Genomic DNA, 17,189 nt, shown 5'->3' with positions numbered 1-17,189 from the left:
AATATTGGCCGAAAATTGTTTTTCTGTTATTTTGCGACTATAAATATCGGTATTTTGATCACAGCATTCGAAATATTAATCCGAATATGTAATGTCATACCTCGTTGAAATCGTAATTAAATTTCCAATCGAACTGTGTTTTCTGAAAAAAATATATTTTTTTTCACATTTTTTGCAAAATTTGATGATGATTTTTGAATTATTGCGAAATGCCGAAAATCGTTTTTCTGTTTTTTGCGACTATAAATATCAGTATTTTGATCAGAACATTCGAAATATTGGTCCGAATATGGAATGTCATACCTCGTTGAATTCGTAATTAAATTTCCAATCGAACTGTGTTTTCAAAAAAAAATACTTTTTTTTTTCATTTTTTTGTAATTTTTGATGGTGATTTTTGAATATTGGCCGAAAATTGTTTTTCTGTTATTTTGCGACTATAAATATCGGTATTTTGATCACAGCATTCGAAATATTAATCCGAATATGGAATGGCATACCTCGTTGAAATCGTAATAAAATTTCCTATCGAACTGTGTTTTCAAAAATAAAATTATATTTTTTTCACTTTTCTTCCAATTTTTGATGATGATCTTTTGCCAAAAATCGTTTTTCTGATTTTTGCGACTATAAATATCAGTATTTTGATCAGAACATTCGAAATTTTGGTCCGAATATGGAATGTCATACCTCGTTGAATTCGTAATTAAATTTCCAATCGAACTGTGTTTTCAAAAAAAAATACTTTTTTTTTTTATTTTTTTGTAATTTTTGATGGTGATTTTTGAATATTGGCCGAAAATTGTTTTTCTGTTATTTTGCGACTATAAATATCGGTATTTTGATCACAGCATTCGAAATATTAATCCGAATATGGAATGGCATACCTCGTTGAAATCGTAATAAAATTTCCTATCGAACTGTGTTTTCAAAAATAAAATTATATTTTTTTCACTTTTCTTCCAATTTTTGATGATGATCTTTTGCCAAAAATCGTTTTTCTGATTTTTGCGACTATAAATATCAGTATTTTGATCAGAACATTCGAAATTTTGGTCCGAATATGGAATGTCATACCTCGTTGAATTCGTAATTAAATTTCCAATCGAACTGTGTTTTCAAAAAAATTATTATATTTTTTTTCACATTTTTGTTCTGACGTGGAAAGAGCTTGAGGAAAGGGGTGAGAACCTGGTGTCTACCAGACACCCGGGTGCTTACGATACATAAATGAGTGTTTTTGCCACTCATCTCATTTTGAGCACTTGCCTTTTTCTGCCTGTTTGTTCTCTAGTTGTTCTCTAGTGCAAATACCAATGCATACACACAGGCGACGGCCACAGACGCCGCCAACGTCCTGCCATTTAGCTACCAACGGATGTTATGGTCGAGTGAGTGACAGGGGGCGTGGCCCGGTCGAGCTGTGAGTAAGGGGGAGGTGGCGGGGGGACAGCGCCTAGTTTCATTTTTAATTTATTGATGATTTTATCAACGGCCAATAACAAACCACAATTGCAGCAACCAGCACCGCCGGCCAACAACAACAACAGCTACTAAACAGCAACAACGGCCGACAATGGCAAACAAAATAGCATGGCTAAAATGCTAAACGAACAGAAAGCAGCAACAATAATAGCCGCACAACAACACGAAAATCACGAAAATATACACGCAATTTGTCTTATTTTTGCAACCGGTAATCGTATGTTTCTTGGCTACTTGATATTTGTTACAGAATCGCTATTATACACGGACTTTAAGATCTTTAGCAACTGCTTTATTTTTTAGTAATGATATATTCTTAAATCAGTCTTAAAAAGAAGGAACATCATATTACTACATCTGTAAAAAAGATATGTAAATTAATAGTTGAGATAGTCACAAAATGTATACAAAAAAATCAAGGATAGTTAATTTTTTAGTAACAGTAACTAGTAAGATTAAGTAGTCAAGGACACTTTACAGAGTATCAATCTGTCGATATTCTGCAAAAGCAACCTTTCTAAATCTATCTTTTTTCTTTACTTTTATTTCGGTGTGTCGGAACGTTTTTGAGAAATTTTGCGTTGATTTGTAAAACGCGTCAGGTGCGGAAATGACGCCTTTTTCGGTGTATATGTCCATGGGGGTGTGGCAGTTGGGCGGCGAAAGTGGTGGTTGGCAAGGGGTGTGAAGAGGAGGGCAAACGGTGTCGGCCATTTGCAATAAACGCCAAATGCCCCAAAAGCAGGCGAGAGCAGCGAACGTCATCAGCGGCAATCGGCTCAACGGCTCCATGTGAAACCTGAACTCAACTGCAGTGCTTACAAATGCAAATTGAAACATGATAATTGGTCTCACCTGTGTGTAAATGGTTTCGCTGTGTGCGTGTGTGTGTGTGTGAAAAATCTCTGCACTGCAAATAAAACCGATAAAAAAAAAAACCGAATACACACACTAAAATGCTCTGCTCTGTTCTTATGATGCTAACAATAAAAACAAGACAGCAAACTGATCACTTTTCTTTTCGTTCACTACACTGCTTACCAGAAATTTACCCATTTTAAGTTTGCTTTATTTTTAATTATTTTTCAGCGATTGCCAGTCAGCCGAAGAACAAAAAAAAGTGACGTTAGAAATTGGTGTTTACAAATTCCTTTGAATTAAAATCTTCTAAGCTTTAAAGTAAACAATATTTAATTGCACATTTTATGCGCAAATCTATGCGTATGCAAGCACTGCAAAAATATTTCAAGCATTCAAATAATGGAAAGTATAACATTTTCAAGCACTACTCACTATATAAAATATATATTTATTTAAAAATGATATAATTCATAGATAATCGTTCATAGAAACGTTGGCATCGAATTTTAATTTTTTTAATTTACTTAACTCCTTCAAAAGAAGCTAAACTCGTTACAGAAATTTAATTAAATATATAGTTTATTAAATTACTATTATACAAAATAAGTTCTTGCCCATTTCGTGCAGTGTATAGCGAGCTTGTATGCTTGCATGCCGCACATGCATATGTTTATGGGATTGTGAACGGTTGCGGGGCGTGTGAGCGCAGATTAATTCACTCAACTGTAAAACCGCTCATTGCTGTTACATTTACGCAGCGGCGCGTTCTGCGGTCAGCGGCGTTGGCCAGGACATGCCACGCCCCATTCGACGTTAAGAGGTGGGCGTACAGTCGAGTGGCAGAGTGGCAGAGACTCAGAGACTCGTAGCAGATCACATCGCATTTGATTGAATAGAATTGAATTGGATTGAATCGAAGTTTTAGTTCTTAGAGTGCGGAATTTCTGTGCAATAATCATAGGTGAACTGAATTTATTGGTATGGTTTTTGGTATAAACATTTTGTAAGTTGCAAGTAATTGTAAAGATATACCAAGCTCCTTTCCAATTATCCAAAAATAGTAAATTCCTCGTCACTCTCGTTGCAGTTTCTTGCTCGAAAGCCGCTGCGACCATAATGTGTTCGCCAATTGATATTTCTGCTAATTGCCATTGCGTTGATTCAATGCAACATGCAACGTGCAACGTGCTATGTGCAACATGCAATGTGCAATGTGCAATGTGCAATATGCATTCAGCCATTCAGCCATTTGCAACTAGGTCCCGCAAAAGCAGCTAAGTCCATGTGCGATGCAATTCTGCCGCCTGCTGACCAATTATGGTCACTTGGACGCGCCACATGACAACCTCCATCCTATACCTCCATTCTCTCCCAACTGCCAACTGGCATTTTCGCCATCCGAGTTCCAATACCTAAGCGCACAGGCTGAACTCTGACCTCTCCGCTCGAGTGCAACTTTGCCACAGTTCACAGTTCATTTTAGCTCGGTTCAATGCAGTTCAGGGCCAAATCCCAAAAGGCTCTAGTTGGTGAACACATTACGCAACAGCCGGTTTCGATTTCGAAAGCTAAAGTTTTTGCACGCAAGATCTTGCATTTTTGTACATTAAAGCCGAACAAATTGGAAAAGAAACTGAATTATTTCAAAAATATATATATTTCACATTTATTTATGTGTAATATGATTAATTTCCCTCGTTTCTTGTTAGATAATTATTTGCATAGTGAATTAAAAAAATTTAAAGATTGCATACTTTCAATTTTCTACTCAAAAATACATGTTTAACTACATTACACTTAACGTTACGCATACGCCATGTTGCCACACTGCAGTGCACTGTCTATAAATGTTGTTCAAGAAGTTGGAAAAGTGTAATAGCTATCGAAATGGTAGACTTTAGTGTGCAGTGCTTAAGTTGATCACTAATTTGTGACTACTTAATCAAAGTACTTACTGTTATATTATTGTTGGAATATTGTTTGTGGCATAAAGCGCTCTGTCAATTTAGTCAAGCGCCGCAGTTTGGGCAACTGTTAAGAGCATTTTCATTCCATACCATTTCATTCCATTCATTACCCCGCCTGCCATTTAATTGTGATTAAAACCAGCAGCTATATTTCAATTCACAATTTCGTGGGGGCGGCAAACGAGCTGACGAAAAACTTCTCCCGTGTCAAAGTGCGACATTCAGAGTTGCTACTTACCACTTTGCAATTGTTTTTCGGTATCACGTCGGAAGCTTCTTTAAACATGATCCCACTTCTGTGTCCTCGGCTTCCATTAAGACCTAAGCTGCCTGGCTACCAGTTCTCCGGCTTCCAGGTCACCCAAATCCGCCCAGATCCCAGACACATGCCAAAAAATGGAGGCACTGCCAAAAAAAACCTTAAAGATTTGCTTACTAAACTATGGCTTTCTATGTTGATATAATATATATATATATATATATATAGAAAATCATTATAAATGTAATTAACCAATAGATAAATCATCTTTTTTATTTCTAGATATTAGTCATAGTTGTTAGTCAACTTGTTTTCAGTGTAATCAGCAGAAATGTAAATGGCTGTCATATTGGCCCATTGGATTCTCAACAGTGCTCACTACCTTTACCTTTACCTTTGCCAGTTGGTTATGTTGGCCTCGCAGCTCAGCCGTTCAAATGTTTGCCACCATATGCATAAAGTATACTTGCCACAATCCAAAGGATACGCAGAAAGGACAAGGAGTCCTCCCTCTAATAAGCTGCCGTGCCGAATCCTACAGCCTGTTTGCCGCTAATTGTTGCCACAGACTGCGGCGCCATCCCCCATTTCCAACTGCCTTGATAATTTTTAAACATACTCTCAGACATTTGCGTGCGTTTTTCGTTTGAAGCGCCAACTCCGCCGACATTGTCGCTTGTAGGCGAACTAATTACATTTTCGTTTTCAATTAGAACAAAGCGAAGTGAATCGCGTTTTTCCAGCTCTTCACAGTCACAAGAGGATGGGCTTTTTGGTTTGGAAGTTCGGGGTTTTTCAGATACGTATTCAAATCTACAACAGGAACTACTAAATGCAGGAAACTAACATTTAATAAAACCATGAAAATGATACCAAACGGATATATGTATAAATCCATTTTATATATTTAAAATCTTGCTATACTGTGTAAAATGGACACACATTCAATAGCTCAGCATGCAAGTTGGCAAAATTTGCCTTAATACAAAAATAAATGTTTTCCGTATCTACATACGTTTTGCATAGATTTTTTATTTATTTATTTTTTTTTGCTTTAAAAGCTATACTGTTTGCCTGAGTAGTAAGCCTAAATAAAAATTTCATTTGCCAAAGTTCAAATGTATTTGCTAATATGTTGGATTTCAACTTTGTCGGCCAGCCATTGTAATGCTCTTTCCAGAGTAAATAAATAAAACTTGTACTCACTTTAGCATCTATCTCGATGGCAATTATAATTAAATTTCGTTCCAATCCTTGCATTATGCTGCTCCTGATGAACGAGACTGGTTGGCAAATGGAGGTAACTTCGTTAGGCCAATGGTATCCAAAGTCCAATGTGGCCAACTCGATTCCATCGACTGCCCCTAAATGTATGCATTAAAAATTTGTTAACCGACCGATTTCCCCAACGGGACCCGAATCAATTGTTTGCCTAATGCAATTTACTCGGCACCAGATGCAGATGCGGATGCGGATGCGGATGCGAATGGGGATGCGGATGTGCAAGGAGATGGAGATGAAGATGGGGATAGAGATGGAGATGGAGATGCTACTGCTGCTACTGTTTGAGCCAAGGTAATCAACAATCAAAACCCAAAGCCGTTGGCCGTGTGGGCGTGGCCAACCGCGCCCCTTTTATTTGGTGGTGAAGGGGGGGGTCAAGGCAGTGGGGTGATGTCACCGCTCGTTTGGGTCACTCTTGATGACGACAATTTGCATGTCAAGTCCATTAGGAGCATGTTATCATCCATCCCAACACCCCCCAGCACCCCCCGCAGCACCCCTTGCAGCGCCATCCCTTTTGGAGCCACCGCTGGAGCTACGATTCTTCCCACTTCTTCTTCGTCTGCCTTTGGATTCTTTTTTTTTCCCCAGCTGCATTTTACACTACGTTCTTCGCTCGAGAGCTCCTTCTTTTTTTGGCTTGTTAAGCGCAATTAGTCGGTATTGACCATTCCCTCACAAATACTCGCACACCCACACACACGCGCACACTCACAGTTGCGGTCACAAAAATAGTAGTAACTAACCTATTAATAATGTTCATTTATATATAAAACTTACAATGTGTTTGCAATGGCCCCGATACAACAGTTTGTATAAAATGCGAATTTTGTCAAAGTTTGTTTCATATAAAAATGGTTTTAAAAATATATGTTTTTAAAACATACACCCAAAGCTATTTAATTGATTTAAGATTAAAGTATAGCTAATACTTAACATAATGCATAGGTAAATATTAAACAGAAATCTCTGCCATAATTATGCGCCTCATTGTAAATGAAGTTTGTGGATGCATCATTGATGTGGCATTGATGGTGGGCTGCCCTGATGTTCTAGATGTTTCATTTTTGCCACTTTGCAATTTTTTTTTTTGCCCCACCTCGCCACGCCCCTCCACGCCTCAGCAGCCACTGTTTTCAATCAACAAATTAAAACAACAACATGGACAAGCTTGTTGTTGCTGGCAGCACATACACTTTGTTTATTAAAATCCGCACAGTTTTTTGACGCAAGTGTGCGAAGAATTAGGCAGCAAAAACAAAATGCTCTTTACTCACACAATATTTGACTTTGCATTTTTATTTAACAGCAGTGATGAAAACTACAGCACGATAAATGGCGAGAATTAATTTGTTTCTACATAAAAATCGGTTAAAAAGTAAGCACTGACATCGCTTAAGAATGCGTTTTTTTCCGTCTACAGTTTTATTTTTCTTTTAAGTAATTACCTTTGCAATGTAATTTAAATGAACCCCCAGATAAAAGAACCTACAGGTAAACTACACTTCCAGATAAACAAACTTCCAGGTAAACTAAACTTCCACCAGGTGAGTAAGGGGTATGTGATAGTCGGGCAAAGGCGTTGTCTCTTGATCTTTTTCCAGTGCTTTGTTCTATTTGTCTTACCAACCGTTTGTCAACATATTTTGATATATTTTTCCGACAAGCACCGTGATAATGTTGCATTTTGCCACAAAGATGCGGCTGCCGATTTCGTTTAAATTTTATCCTTGCCACGTTTTATAGCTGCAAGAAGAGGTGACACTTAATTGCTCCGTGATAGATCGTTGGAAGGTGAAGATTTTTTGGCCGATTGCCAGTGGCTTGAATGTTTGGCGCCGTTCCATACCACACTTTTCAGAATTGTTGTATGCAATTTTCGGCTAAATATTTTATGATTTATTTGCGTGCTGCACTTAACAGCCAGGACACCAGGACATGACAGGACGTACTGTCCTGTCCACTTTTTGGTCTTTTGACCGATACTCCGGCTCGTCTGTGTGTGCAGATATACTGATATTCAAAGATACATACATATATACATAGTTGAACATGGGTGTTGTTTCCTGTATTCTGCCCATGTGTGTGTGTGTATGCGTGCTGACGCATTTAACAAATTGGCTAAGCAAATTTCCCATTGATTTGCCAGGCACTCAAAATGCAAGCCCCAAAGAAGAGCAGTGGAAGGAAATGGGCAAATGATTTAGGATAAAATATTTTACTGTCAAATTCAATCAAGCTGGCAATATGTGAAATCCAACTATGCCCAACAAACACATCCATGCGTATTGTGTGCCGGCGTATTAATGAGTAGCTCGAAGTGCATAAAATGTTCGCAATTTGCGGCACATTTGGGATAACAATGCAAAAGGCATTTATTATTGAATCGTTTGGGGGATTGCCGAAACACTCGTACATCGTATGTACATATATACATATATGCTTGTTTACGAAAGACCTTAATCTACAATGGAGCATTCCGATGGAGGCGGCGGTCCAGCAAGGGGGCGTGGTCGAGCTGTGGAAGAGACAGATAAGTGAATTATATGGTCGGTTTACAGCATCTGATTTACCCACTTTAAGGGCAGCTGAACATTTTCGATTGTAGCAACAAATATACAGCTTAATGCACAATTTAAAAACGTATTAAAATATTTAAAATAATTTAGGAATTAAAATGGCTTCAAACATGCTAGAAAATATTCAAAAAAATTTTAAACAAATTGCATAAGTTGCTTAAAATAGTTCCAGCAAAAGAGCTAAAAACTTAACAAAAATATGAGAAAAAAAAACAATAAGTGACAACGGGGACAATTATAAGTGCGAATGAATAAAAAGGCAATTAAAAGTTTTACGAACTGCAACAGAAAGAAGTTGCAATGTATTAACATTAATCAGTCAGCTCTTTCGTCTTGCACATTGTTAAAAACAAAAAATGAAAATGCATATAAAATACAATTAAACGGGCAATTTGCGGCAAGTGCCCACTTATGACAGGCTTCATTTTCGCTGATCTGACCTGTCATCGCAGCGATTTTCCCAGCGGCAGTGGAAAACCTTCGAAATATAACTCAACCTTGAAAACTCTCGATTCAAAATGTATTGTGACGGAAAGTAAGTTCCGTTTCCAATTAGGGTTAATTACCCACTGCAGCCCATATATCAGCACGTAATTTCACTTAATTATAATTCATGTGCTTATCGTTTACTGTTCTTAAGAAAGTTTCGAGTTCTTCAACATTAAATAGAAATTTTATTGAATTAGTCAGACATTAGGAAGAGTAAAATAAGCTATTAGATTTGTCTAAAACTAATTAATAGTACAAATACTCATAATATAAAATTACATTGCCTTATTTCGTTAAGGTTTCACTCCTTTCACCTGGTAACTGAAAAGGGTATATGCCATTTTACTTTTTTACTAGACCATCAAGAGGCCGTCAGCAACTGCGCCCAATCGCAGCTAATCAAAAACCAGTCGTGACCCAAGACGCCGTCTACAAAAAATAGAAAAAAAAAAGGTTTCACGGCCAAAGGGACAGAAGAAGATAAGTGGGACAAGTGAACGGACTAAATGATACCTCTTATTTGAGTACTATTTATAAGGAGAAAAAATGGTTTCCAAGTATAAATATTAATTAAAATAAATGTATCACTCCCCATATAAAAACATATTCTAGAATAGTATTATAGATATGGATAATAGATATTTCTATAAAATCAATCTGATAAACTGCTTGTCCCAATAAGCAAAAATATATCACTTAAATTTTTTGTTTAAAATTAAAAAATGTAGCTACCCCATGGATGCGTATCAAGTTCATGTGCTAGTCATAAATTCAACTTTTTTCGTTTTCTATGCGACGTTTCATTAAAAATTTAGCTTAAGCCACCTTTGCCAGCAGTTCGCCAATCGTGGGGTTGTCGTCCCAGCCATGTACCCATATTCCCATATTCCAGCCGGCACTTTTTGGAGGCTGTAAAGTGCGTTTGTTGGCGTTACTTTATGGCCGGAACGCATGTAAACACGTGGCCACGTGGCGATGGGGCTACTCGCCAATCCGGAATCCACGGATAAGGGATGGGGCTTGGGGATGGCAAATGGAAGATGAGAGATGTAGACAAGAGGAGGTGGACGAAAACGAAGACGGAGACGGAGATGAACATGGTGATGATGGAGGGGGAAACGGAGGACGGTGTGTTGTCCCAGCTGCTTCGCAACACCAACGCGTAATGATTGTCCTTGCCACATACACAGGGAGAAGAGAGCAGTGGTAAGGCAGTTTTACATTGATTTTACTAACTACTTTGGTTTATTAAGAAAATAATAGTGAGGGATTACAAAGCTAACTGAAACTATTTTTAAAATAATAGGCATAAATATATAATTCTAATTTTTTTTGCCCAGTGCATAAAGAAACAGAGTGAGGCCCGCATAAAATTCATGCACTTCGACAACGCCGCCTCATACATTTTTATGACGCACAGTCATATTTATAAAGTCGCCGGGAATCGGGTGCCACTTAGCCAAGTCTGCTGCTGTCGCACAGCGATGCGTATCAAGTCCGCCATCAGGATAAATTAGGCAAAGGATGGGCACTATATGTATTTATGTACAGATGGGTATCACCTACAGTCAAGGACAACGGAAAACTTGTCGAAGGACTGCATTAATTATGCTTATATATTTGATGTCATTCGCTCATTGTCCCGTCCGGAACTTTGCCACCCGGTTCATTAACGTTAGTAGCCTGACATTCTGGCATTCTGGCATTCGAGCATCCTGACGTCCTGGCATCCTGGCATCCTGGCATTCTGGCATCCTGGCATAATGGCATCCTGGCATCCATGTCCTTATCGTCATCGGCTCAATTGAATTAATGCGCCCAATTGCATATGGAAATGCCGTAAGAATGTATGGGTGTTTGCCGTCTGCATTATGCGGCAACGTATAGTGATTACGTTATGATGTGCGTGGCCTAAGAGCTGAAAAAAAAGTGAATGAGAATATCCAGGACATTTGCTCCTTGGCGCACTATTTACGCCATGCAATCAGGATGAGCTTGAGCTCAAGTCAACGGACTTTCGTTAAACACTCGACAATTGTGGTAATATAAAAGTCATGGGGCGTGTAAATGGGGGGAAAGTAAAACGGAAATCAAAATGGCATACAAGGTTAATATCTTGTTGAATGGGCAATGGCCTCGTGTATTACATTTTTTTTATTTTTGCTTATCGCGAGCACATAACTCTAAGCTTATAAGAATATAATTTTGAAAATGATTGTGCAGATTCTATCTACGAATTTCCACCGGCAAACGTGAGTGCGCTTACTTTAGTTCCAAGCCGTGCAAATCGCCACATTTTTTCTCGAAAGCACAGACAAAAGCCAACAATGAAAACTAAAAAACCGAAACTAGAATAAATAAAGGAAACATATGATCGGCTATTGATCCTGATCAAGAATATATATACTTTATATGGTCGGAAACGCTTCCTTCTGCCTTTCCTTCTGCCTTTCTGCCGTTCCTTTTCAACGAATCTAGTATACCCTTTTACTCTACGAGTAATACCAGCGATATTTCAAAAAAAAAACAAAAGAAAAACCAAGCACATACGTGAGACACCGACCGTATTTTTGTGGCGAAAAAAGAAAAGGCAAACAGCCGTTTGAAAATATATATACATATAAATCGAGCAACGAAATCTCAGCCATTACTTGGCATTATTGAAGTAAACGAATTTCAAAATGCAAGCCATTCGAAGCCGAAGAAGCAAGGCAAATGTCTTTAAAATCGAGCAATTTGGAAACGAGATTAAAAGCAAGTTCGCAGACAGAAGGCACAAAGTGGCGAGTGGAAGGCATAAGGATGCCAGGATGCCAGGATGCCAGGATACGAAGGGCAGGACACAGGACAGAGGGCTCAGGACACGGATATGTTGCACGTCCTTGGGCAGTGTCAATAAAGCGCAACAAAGAGCTCGGCCAAGAGCAAGTCGTGTCAATATTTTGACTGTGTTCTTAGCCTTGGCTCTTCTATGTCTCTGACCAAGTATTGTATCGAAACTAGTACACTGCAAGAAAATATCATGGCACAAAATTACCAGCTGCTACCCACTAGTTTTGCCCTTTGTGTTACAGTAAAATGCCCAATTAATGTGTATTCTAATTAACTAATTGGTTTTTCTGCATTTTTCTTCTTCCTTATATGGGGAAAATCTTTTGCAGTGCATCTTGGGAGCGCTTTGGTGGCCCAGCGACGACTGCCTTTCCTCGCCGAAGGTGGCCATGCGCGTCCAGCGTCGGGAATATTGATGCCCCTGGAGCGTGCCACTGGGAATGCCATGTGCCAGTTGACCATGTCGCAACCAAAAAAAAAAAAAAAATTAGTATAGAAGGCGTAGGGAGAAAATGGTGACTAAAAGGACTCCCTTTGGCCATGGGCCAGGATCCATCTTCGGCGGACTGGGAAAGGACGAGGGATGACATAAATTAGCGGCAGGCTGGTCTCCTACACTCGCTCGCACTCATGGCCAAAAAGTTCTGCGGCTAGATGCCTCATATTGCGGCACGCAGTTTATCATTGTGTCGGGTCAGCGTTTGACCCCCAGACCTCAGACCTTTAGAGCCCCAGAGCCCCAGAGTCCCGACCCCTGACACCCGATCTCCAGATGCCCAGATCCTCTCGGCGGCGCAACATAACATAACCCACCAGCGACGACTGCTGCTGTTGCACATCACGTGACTTGCCAGCCAAATGAAATTCTTGGCGGCGCCACATGGCGCAAAACGCTTCCGTAATTGAGTTGCCCTCACATTTGTGTGCATGCAATCACTTAATATTCCTGTCTTGAAGATGGTCACTCCGCGCTGCTCAAACACACAAAGTTGCGTATTTACAGGTATTTTACCTAAAACATATATTTATAATTCCAGCAAGCGCTATTCAATCATCATCAAGTTGCATTATGAAAACCAAATTTCCAAGGGGTCACAATGAAATTTCCAAGTTTTGCAGAACTGCACCGAATTCAATTTATAATTTAAGTGTATCAATAATCCAATTTAGGCGCCATCAAAATTTATTAGTTCAGTCGCAACTAATTTAGGGAAAAACTGTTTGAAAGCATTATTATTAGCTATTTCGCAAAATTAGTTAATCAATTGCAACTAATGGTTACTTACCATAATCAATATTTTGATGCACGATGAGTATGCATGATGGGTATGCATTTAATCGAAATTTATCCCTGCTAATTCAATTTAGAGATACGCATTTGCATGCCAGTGTCATCGAAATCATCCATTAAATACTTATTAGTGATAACGTTATAACCAGAATCATCTTGTTTTTGATCAACTTTAATGCGCCTTATTTCCAATACCATTGCATTTTCAAGACGCATTCGCTTTTCCGGTGGTTGCATCTTTATCATGGACACACTTCTTTTTTTGATTCGTTTTCGATTCATGGCTTTACTAGGTGGCGAATTAAGATTATTCATTTTTATAAATTAGAAGTTCGCTTGGTGACTTGTTGAATAGTGAAATGCTCGTTGAGTTTCCTAGGGCTAATGGCAATATGTAAATATCCATAAATAATCGACTAAATCAAGGCCTGCTTATTTATTTATTTACACATAGTTGATAATCAAACCGCAACGCAGCCCCTGAATTTTCAACTCCCCTGTCCCATCATCATCCGATATTAGTTTTTAATTATGCCACATTTGATTGCATTAACTTGCCCCCGCAGTTGTTTACGCAAATACGTAAAAATACAAAATTAAATAAAGAGAAATTAAACAAGAGAAAAAAAAGGCAGTCGTCAGGCAGACGCAAGACGTGAAATGCTATAAACGAAATAATAACCACAAAAATGCAATTTAATACAAATCTAATTCGAGCACATCAAACTGGCCAGCTGTCCGTGTGTAAAATGCCCACAACTCACAAAATCCGAACCGTTCATGGCGATTTTTAATTGAAAGCGCGACTTTTGGGCTTTCAACCAAAAACACACACATACACACAGCACACACATACACACACAGCACACACACAGCACACACACACACAGCACACACCCACACAGACAGCAGCATTGGCAACAGCAGCTGCATAAATTTCATTAGTAAACTTTTAATTAGAAAAATTTCAGCATGAATTTAATTAGTGTGGATAGACACACACACACACGCACACATAGATGGACAGAGAGACAAAGCCGAAAATTAAATTTAATAAAATAAAATGAAATGCAGCTAACCCACTGCCAACACCTGACAACTGGCTGACAATACTCGCAGTAATGGCAACGAACAACATTTATCTGGGCTAAAATCAACAAACCGCGTTTTCAAAAACACAATATTACTAGCTTAAAATCGAAAATCCTAAAACAGCATCCCAAAATATATATTTAATAAAGTACAACATTTTCCGAATTTAAAACATGTTGCTCTAACTTAATAAATGTCATTTTTGGTCCTTCGAGCCGAGCTATTTTTGATAATTTAACTAAATTAATAGGGTAACTAGCCAAATATCAAAGCGCACAAAGTTCGGCGGATTTAAGGGCGCTGCAACGTGTAATTAAACCTTGGCAGATTCGACCAACTAATTGCCAAGGTAACAGCCCAGGACACGAAGTCGCCATCGCCATCACCATCACCATCGCCATCGCAAACGTCACGTTTTGCTGCCAGCAATTATATGGCTAACAAAAGCACACGGACACAAAGAGATCAACGCTGGCCAGGCCAAAATGCACTGGGCAAAATATGCTAATTATGATAAGAGCCTTCAACGCCGGCCATTAGAAATCCACCCAGTTGTGCGGCCATGCCCATGACTATGGCCAACTTAACCTGGCTTCTTCCAGTTAACAGAAAAAGGTTGCAATTATTGCACTTGGCCAAACAATTGTTTGATGTACTTCCGCCAATAAGATGAATGTTTGTTTGGTGACAACTCCATAGATCTCTAGCATTCCAATATGATTATCGCCCGATTAACTGAACTGGAGGTCATTTGGCGTCACGCTTAACGTGATGCACTGCCGCAGCAATTGGTGTAATTACAAAATGAGGAAGTGCAGCAGCGCTGGCTATATACTATATGGTAATTATGCTGCCAATCATAACGCCAAGTGGGGTTACCCGGGCCCCAAATGTATTTTCGTACAAATGTATTTTTCAGAGTAATTTATGTTTAGTCGATGCTAAATTGATTGTTTTTATTTAACAACTGCAGCGTTGACGTTGCTGCCAATTAATCGCTGCGTGATTAATCATTTTCTATGCAAATTATATATACATAAACATATATATTCATTTTGTTTTTTTCAAGGCACGCGAACTTCTCGAACTTCAGCATTGGCTTTCAAGCCAAGTTTGAATCGGCGGCTGATCTATCTGATGACTGCTAAGAGATCTTTAATTACAACAGCAGTTAAGACGAGTACTGGTCTGTCTGGTCGGCGAAAATCGTGGCTAAATAAACTACCAACTACCAAGTAACTATTGCGGTTGCGGCTCTAGTGCCGCTCACAAATCATTCATAATCATATCTGGCTAATCATATATGCCGTAGAACTTTAATTGAGTCAGCCAATAAAATTCCCAAGATTTATTGAATAATTCTTTGCAATTTGAATGAAATTTTTCTCTGGCAGTGATGCATGCATTTTTACAATCAATAAATAATGGGAAATTCATAGGAAATATATGGAGCAAATAGTTTTCAAGACGTCTCTACTAATTACAAAAAATTAAAAGAAAAACATACAATTTAAAAGTCAATGATCGCATCGTGTGAGCCAAACTTCTTAAAGAAACTCAATGATGTGATGGGCCAATAAAAGCGAAACAAACAGCCGCATCGTAATTGGCCAATAAAAGAAGAAGCGAAATCTGGTCTCTATTATAATGACTAACGGTCCGAAGAGTCCAATACCCTGCTAGATTCATGCGAAAATTATTTTCAAGCCATCTGAGTCAAGTTATTTGCATTTACAAATCCCACAACGTGGCACGTGCAAAACTACAATTTTTTCTGTCGTTGCTCACGTAAATAAAGAGCTTTGAATATGCCAGACGCATTTCTGGTTGTTTGTTGTTTTCAATTCTGTGTAAATAAAATATCTTTATGTTTTCAAGTGCAAAACTGCTAGCGTTGTAAGTCGTAGATGCAAAACCACTGAAGTTGCTGATATAATAAAACCAAATACATATTCACAACTGATCTTGGGGCACCACAAAAGCCATCGAATTATAAATAGAATTGACCCAGACTCGAATCCAGAATCAATAAACGTCTCGATCCATTCTTTCTTGCCTTTTTCGGGGATGGCCATTCGACGTCATAATTATACGCTTTTTTTTCTTTATTTATGGTCATTTCAGTTTTTTTTTCAGTTCGCGCATTTTGAAATTGTTAGTGTGTTTAGTGCGAAGCTTCAGCTGTCGAAGCATTGTTATTTTAATAACCGCCGATTAGGTGTGAGGCACGTTTCTGTCGACGTTTCATTAATTTCTGTATTTTTCTGCGTTCTTTAAAATTGATTTTTATTTTTTTTATATTTTCTTTATTTATATATTTTTTTTTTGGGTTTACGACGCTTGTTTCTGTTGTGTTAACGGCTTTTGGCCGAGCTAGTTGATTTGTAAAGCTAAGCGAAAAGTCAATAATTCCCCGACTCAGCTACTTATCGGCAATTGCCTTGAAGCGAGCATTTTTCCCACACTTGCCGCCGGTAACTGATTATACCACTTACACGGGGGCCAGTCCCATATCCAAACCCAGACCCAGACCTAGACCCAGACGCATACCCAGTACATCCAGCATCGCAGCCCGGAGCGAAACCGGTTCTCCACGGATCGGTGCGAATATCGGTGGTGATATGGTGATGATATAGTGGTGATCTACTGATGCAGCGCACTGCCGGAAGCTGTGCGACGATGAGGGATGAGCACAGGGTGTCGAAAACCTAGCAAGCTATCAAGACTGCACTGAAAAAAATTGAATTTCAGTGGCAAAGAAAGCAGAGTTTCTGTGTTTTCATCCTATGATTCAGTGCAATTATTTTGAAAGATCTAATAGTAGCCCAAGTCTGCGTTTTAATGGTTACATTCTATTTATAGCTAATTTCCATCTAATCAACTCATTTCCACGTAATAATAGCCGAGATTATAAACCTATGATTAAGATAATATTTTAAGAATGGCTCGATCCGATGTCCTCATATTAAAGTCCCACTAATTCCCATGGCTAATTTCTTTCTAATGAGAACCAGTTATGGACCCCGCAGCGCTGCCCAACCCAAAGAAGT

General features: G+C 38.7%; 1 long non-coding RNA gene across 2 annotated transcripts; it reads right to left on the bottom strand.

Moving 5' to 3' along the window:
- Positions 1–12,091: 12,091 nt before the first annotated feature.
- On the bottom strand, positions 12,092–13,463 carry LOC120456027. Of its 2 annotated transcripts, XR_005616797.1 has the most exons (3): positions 13,043–13,452; positions 12,769–12,973; positions 12,092–12,702 (listed from the first exon to the last, which is right to left on the bottom strand). It is a non-coding gene; the product is annotated as an uncharacterized LOC120456027 (long non-coding RNA). The 2 variants fall into 2 exon arrangements; XR_005616796.2 differs by lacking the exon at positions 12,092–12,702 and having other exon boundaries at positions 12,754–12,973; positions 13,043–13,463.
- Between the last annotated feature and the right edge of the window lie 3,726 nt (positions 13,464–17,189).

Source organism: Drosophila santomea, chromosome X (assembly GCF_016746245.2).
Source record: "Drosophila santomea strain STO CAGO 1482 chromosome X, Prin_Dsan_1.1, whole genome shotgun sequence".
Classification (NCBI taxonomy): Eukaryota; Metazoa; Arthropoda; class Insecta; order Diptera; family Drosophilidae; genus Drosophila; species Drosophila santomea.
Note: the sequence above shows the minus strand (reverse complement) of the source record. Positions and strands in the feature narration are given on the sequence as shown.